The sequence below is a fragment of the Papio anubis genome, chromosome 9 (genome assembly GCF_008728515.1).
Source record: "Papio anubis isolate 15944 chromosome 9, Panubis1.0, whole genome shotgun sequence".
Classification (NCBI taxonomy): domain Eukaryota; kingdom Metazoa; phylum Chordata; class Mammalia; order Primates; family Cercopithecidae; genus Papio; species Papio anubis.
Window position 1 is genome coordinate 77942338 of NC_044984.1, and position 6000 is coordinate 77948337.

Consider the following 6000-nt stretch of genomic DNA (forward strand, 5'->3'; position numbering starts at 1 on the left):
ATGCCATCCCCATTAAACTACCAATGACTTTCTTCACAGAATTGGAAAAAACTGCTTTAAAGTTCATTTGGAACCAAAAAAGAGCCTGCATTGCCAAGACAATCCTAGGCCAAAAGAACAAAGCTGGAGGCATCACGCTACCTGACTTCAAACTATACTACAAGGCTACAGTAACCAAAACAGCATGGTACTGGTACCAAAACAGAGATATAGACCAATGGAACAGAACAGAGCCCTCAGAAACAATACCACACATCTACAGCCATCTGATCTTTGACAAACCTGACAAAAACAAGAAATGGGGAAAGGATTCCCTATTTAATAAATGGTGCTGGGAAAATGGGCTAGTCATATGTAGAAAGCTGAAACTGGATCCTTCCTTACTCCTTATATGAAAATTAATTCAAGATGGATTAGAGACTTAAATGTTAGACCTAAAACCATAAAAACCCCAGAAGAAAACCTAGGTAATCCCATTCAGGACATAGGCATGGGCAAAGACTTCATGTCTAAAACACCAAAAGCAATGCAAACAAAAGCCAAAATTGGCAAATGTGATCTAATTAAACTAAAGAGCTTCTGCACAGCAAAAGAAACTACCATCAGAGTGAACAGGCAACCTACAGAATGGGAGAAAATTTTTGCAATCTACTCATCTGACAAAGGGCTAATATCCAGAACATATAAATAACTCAATCAAATTTACAAGAAAAAAACAACCCCATCAAAAAGTGGGAAAAGGATATGAACAGACACTTCTCAAAAGAAAACATTCATACAGCCAACAGACACATGAAAAAATGCTCATCACCACTGGCCATTAGAGAAATGCCAATCAAAACCACAATGAAATACCATCTTACACCAGTTAGAATGGCAATTATTAAAAAATCAGGAAACAACAGGTGCTGGATAGGATGTGGAGAAATAGGAACACTTTTACACTGTTGGTGAGACTGTAAACTAGTTCAACCATTGTGGAAAACAGTGTGGTGATTTCTTAAGGATCTAGAAGTAGAAATACCATTTGACCCAGCCTTCCCATCACTGGGTATATACCCAAAGGATTATAAGTCATGCTGCTCTAAAGACGCATGCACATGTATGTTAATTGCAGCACGATGGACAATAGCAAAGACTTGGAATCAACCCAAATGTACATCAGTGACAGACTGGATTAAGAAAATGTGGCACATATACACCATGGAATACTATGCAGCTATTAAAAAGGATGAGTTCATGTCCTTTGTAGGGACATGGATGGAGCTGGAAACCATCATTCTCAGCAAAGTCTCGCAAGAACAGAAAACCAAATACCACATGTTCTCACTCATAGGTGGGAATTGAACAATGAGATCACTTGGACACAGGAAAGGGAACATCACACACCCGGTCCTATTGTGGGGAGGGGGTAGAGGGGAGGGATAGCATTAGGAGATATACCTAATGTAAATGACGAGTTAATGGGTGCAGCACACCAACATGGCACATGTATGCATATGTAACAAACCTGCACGTTTTGCACATGTACCCTAGAACTTAAAGTATAATAAAAAAAAAAAAAAGAAAGAAAAAGAAAGAAAAAAATTGAAATTGTAAATGGCCGAGTTCAAAGCCGATGGTGGTTTGCTTGGCTCAATGGTTAATGTTTTTCTTTAGGATTTTTTGTCTTAATAGTAGCCATTGTTTATTATATACTGGGTGATTACATATGTATTTCAGAGAACCATTACTATGTATTCTTGATGCATAAGCAAAACAATGTTTCCTTCTACTTAAAGTCACATATTCTAATTCTATGTGTATATTACACATATTATCCAGTTACGAAAGGAAAATGAAATTGGTAAGTGGGTGGCTGGTTCACAGCTATGTAAACATTATGAATGAGATTAAGTTAAATTTGGGGGTCATTTTGGTCTCTTACACATTCTCTGCTTTCAATCTGCACTCATTTTACTGTCATCAGGCAATTTTCTGCCTCTTCTCTAGAAAAATCAATGGCAATATATTTGTAGTAAAACCTCAGGAGCCAATTTTATTTTTGACACCCACATATTCTTTTTCTACAGTTACTCTATAAATCTTTGTTTTTCTTGTTTATCTAGAGTTCTCTGACACCACACTTCAGCAACTCCTTAAGTTTTCTTCCTACTTGGCAATACTTTTTAGAGAATAGCTCTCCAAGGACCATAAGAGTATCTGGGATATTTAACTGGTCTGCAGAGCAGCACAGACTTGGATTCATACCCTTAAAGATTTCTAGCAACAAAGTTAATTGGCTCAGAGATATCAGACCTATGTCTGTTTTTTTAAAAATAAAACTTAGATATTGATGGTTTAAAAAATTTTCAAGTGATTTAGTGTTTTTAAAGTTATGTAACTAGATGTCATGACAAATTTCTAGTTCCAAGGATAATAATTTGATCACCCACATATAAGAGTGTGGAATGATGTTTACGTTAGGGTCAGGGCATAGAGTGAGTTCAACTTTGTAAAGACTCTGCATTTTACCCACCAGAATACAATTTCATATTTGAATGTTAGGGATAAAAGCTAATACCACAGCATCCTAAACAAGATTTTTCATAAGTCTCCAGCTGAAAACAGAGGCACTCTAAAGAGAGCAACAAATAATTGGAGACATTTTTTCTTCAGGATTTATTAAGAGGCTGTACAGTGAGAGTTGCCACACTCAACCATCAACCCCATCCTTCATTCTGACTATTCCTGGCCAGTTGCAGAGAAAAGAAGGAATAAAAGTATAGGTCATGCTTTTGTTCCGACTTCAAGTCCCTTAAGGCATAGATTTTGCCTAAGATGGAGAAGGGAATGTGTGTGTGTGTGTGTGTGTAAATTGGAGATTTGCTCTTTTGTTACTAAAATCCTTCAGTTTGTATGTTTTAATGAAATGGGCCCAAGAGTCTCATAGACTGTTTTTGAATAAAGATAGAAATTGACCCTTCTAGGCTAGGAGGGGTGGCTCATGCCTGTAATTCCGGCACTTTGGGAGGCCGAGGAGGGCGGATCACAAAGTCAAGAGATCAAAACCATCCTGGCCAACATGGTGAAACCCCGTCTCTACTAAAAATACAAAAATTAGGTGGGCATAGTGGCACATGCCTGTAGTCCCAGCTACTTGGGAGGCTGAGGCAAGAGAATTAGCTTGAACCCGAGAGGCAGAGGTTGCAGTGAGCCAAGATCATGCCACTACACTCCAGTCTGGGTGACAGAGCGACTCCGTCTCAAAAATAAAAAAAAAAAAAAAGCTTTAAAGTTATATTTGTTTTCTCTAAGTTCCTAAGGAAAGGATCTTCAGAGACCTCTCCAAAAAGTATCAAAGAGTTGAAACTCACCAATTCACCACATCATGACAGTGATTTATCATGATTGCTTCCTTGCCCCTCCTAAGTCCCTGTTTTCTTACACATTGTTACATTTCTTTGCTGCTATATAAAAACCTAGTTTTAGTCTGTCAGGGAGTTGGATTTAAAACTGAGCTCCCATCTCCTCGGCTGCAGCACCTAATTAAAGTCTTCTTCCTTGGCAATACTTGTCATCTCAGTGACTGGCTTTCTGTGCGGAGAGCAGCAGGACCAAGACCAAACCCGGGTGGTTCAGTAACATTAAGGACAAAATTATTATCTTACATAACTGTATAATTACCAAAATCAGGCAATTTAACATTGCTACAATATTTTTTTTCTCTTTCACTGTCCATATTAAAGTTTCATTAGTTGTCTTAATAATGCCTTTAATTTTATTTTCATTTTTCCAATAGAGGATATAATGCAGGATCACACACTGCATTTATTTGTTATATGCCTTTAATCTGGCATAGTTTGTCAGAATTCTTTTGAAATACGTACCTATATTTTAATTGCAATTAGTTATCTTGTAGAATACCTTTTAATATGGGTTTGATGTTTACTCATGATTACATTTTTGGCAGGAATATCACAGCAGGGATATTGTGTCCTGTGGAAGGCCTCACAGAAGCAGTACATGATAACTTGTCAAATATTGGTGATATTAATTTGATCAGGTGGTTAAAAATGTTATCTGCAAAGGTTTCCTCCTGTGAAATTACTAAGTAATGCATGGAGAGACACTTTGAAACTCTGTAAATATGGTATTCCATATCATACTTGTGCCTTCAGTCATTTTAACATTTATTGATAACTCCATTTCAGTGTTTATTGTTTAGCACTCTAAAGCAAGGAACAACTCTTATTTATATCTGCATGGCTTCAGGGGTCCTTGTTTCATTCAATGAGTTTTAACTCTCTACTGGTACTGTTTTGATATTCTAAAAATCTTTAGTCAATTTGAGTACCTTCAAGCTGACATCCATGTCCTTTATATGTGGTCTCAACATTCTTTGGCCACTTTTCTTATACTTGCAATAAATCTTTTTTCCAAGAGTCCTTTTTTCCCTTAAAGGGGGATGTCTTTTACAAATCCATATTTGGATTTGGAATATGCCTGTTGTTACTGATATGCCATTGTTATCATGCCCCTTCAGTGAACAAAGCTGAAGAATATTCAAATATGTTCTCCCTCTCTCTCCTTACCTTTAGTATATTTATTTGCTAAATATAATATAAATGTAGTTTGAAAATTGATAAATCATGCCACTTTGGCTCCCTCAAGTTTTCAAAATTACATTCACCCTCTTAGGGTCCTGACTGGCCTGGAAAAGAAATTGACATTTGACTGATTAACAGGAGAAAACCATACAAATTTAATGTCTTATAGACACAGGAACATTCATAGGAAAATGAGGACCCACAGAAGATGCTAAACCTGTATGTTTTGTGTTACGTTGTACAAAGAAAGGCCATTATGGAAAAGTAACTCAATTACACTGGAGCCAAAGGAAGATAATTATTTTAACAAGGTCTGTCTGTACAGAATTTTCTCTGCTATAATTTTTGATGGAAGAATGTTTCCTTTCTCCTGGGACAGGGAGGGCATCTTTCACATAGGAATTTTTATCTTGTTTCAGGAAGAAAAGGGACAATTAGAATGCCATCCTTGCACCTGCTGTTTTTCAAGTTGCCTTTACATGTAGTAATTATGTCAAAGTGACATATTTTGGGGTGGCATGTTCTGCCATCTTACAAAAACAAATCTCCTAAAAGTTTAGCCCTTTTAAGGTAAAATTTACATATCAAAAAATGTTCAAATTATAAATGTCTATTTGTTGATTTGACAGATGTAAACATCCATTTAACCCATACCTTTATCAAGACATACCTGAGAAAATTCCATTCTGCCTCTTCCCAGAGAGGATGATTTTAAATCAGATTTGAGATAATTTTGAAATGCACTGAACTAAATTTTAATAACTAAAGTGACTGATGAAATATGTTTTTCTCCAGTTGTAGTCTGGAGAGAAGAAAATTTTTTGTTTGTGTGATTAAAATAATTGGAGAATATAAAAGTATTCCGTGAACTACACTATTGAGGAATATGGAACTACAACGTTTGAATACAGTAACTCCAATTTTCTCTCTTTACAGGTAAGACTACTGAAGCTGAGAGAGGATTCAAGCTCATCTCAGTTCACACAATTTATTTGTACTGTCAATAGGGTTAGAAATTACAGATTTTAAAACATAATTTGAAAATCATTTTTATCTTTAAACAGAGGTCTAATCAGTTCTAGTTCAAAAAACAAAGCAGTATACAGGTCATTGGTTCAAGCTGACGACTGTTTAACAAGCTTCAACACAGTCTCATTCAATTTTTCAGTAACATGTTATTGGAGACACGAAGATAATCAAAATTTACAGTACAAAAGCTCAGATTGACATAACTTAATGAGAGAGTCTAGAAAGAATTGACATGAATTATAAAGCAGATTGAACTTAATAAAACCTGCTCATGTTTCAACACAAGATGAACCTAGAGTTTGTCTCATGGAAAGTGTAGAAGATGCTAACATTACATTTTTTTTTTTTTTTGCTATCAAATACTAGATTTTATTCTTTCTAT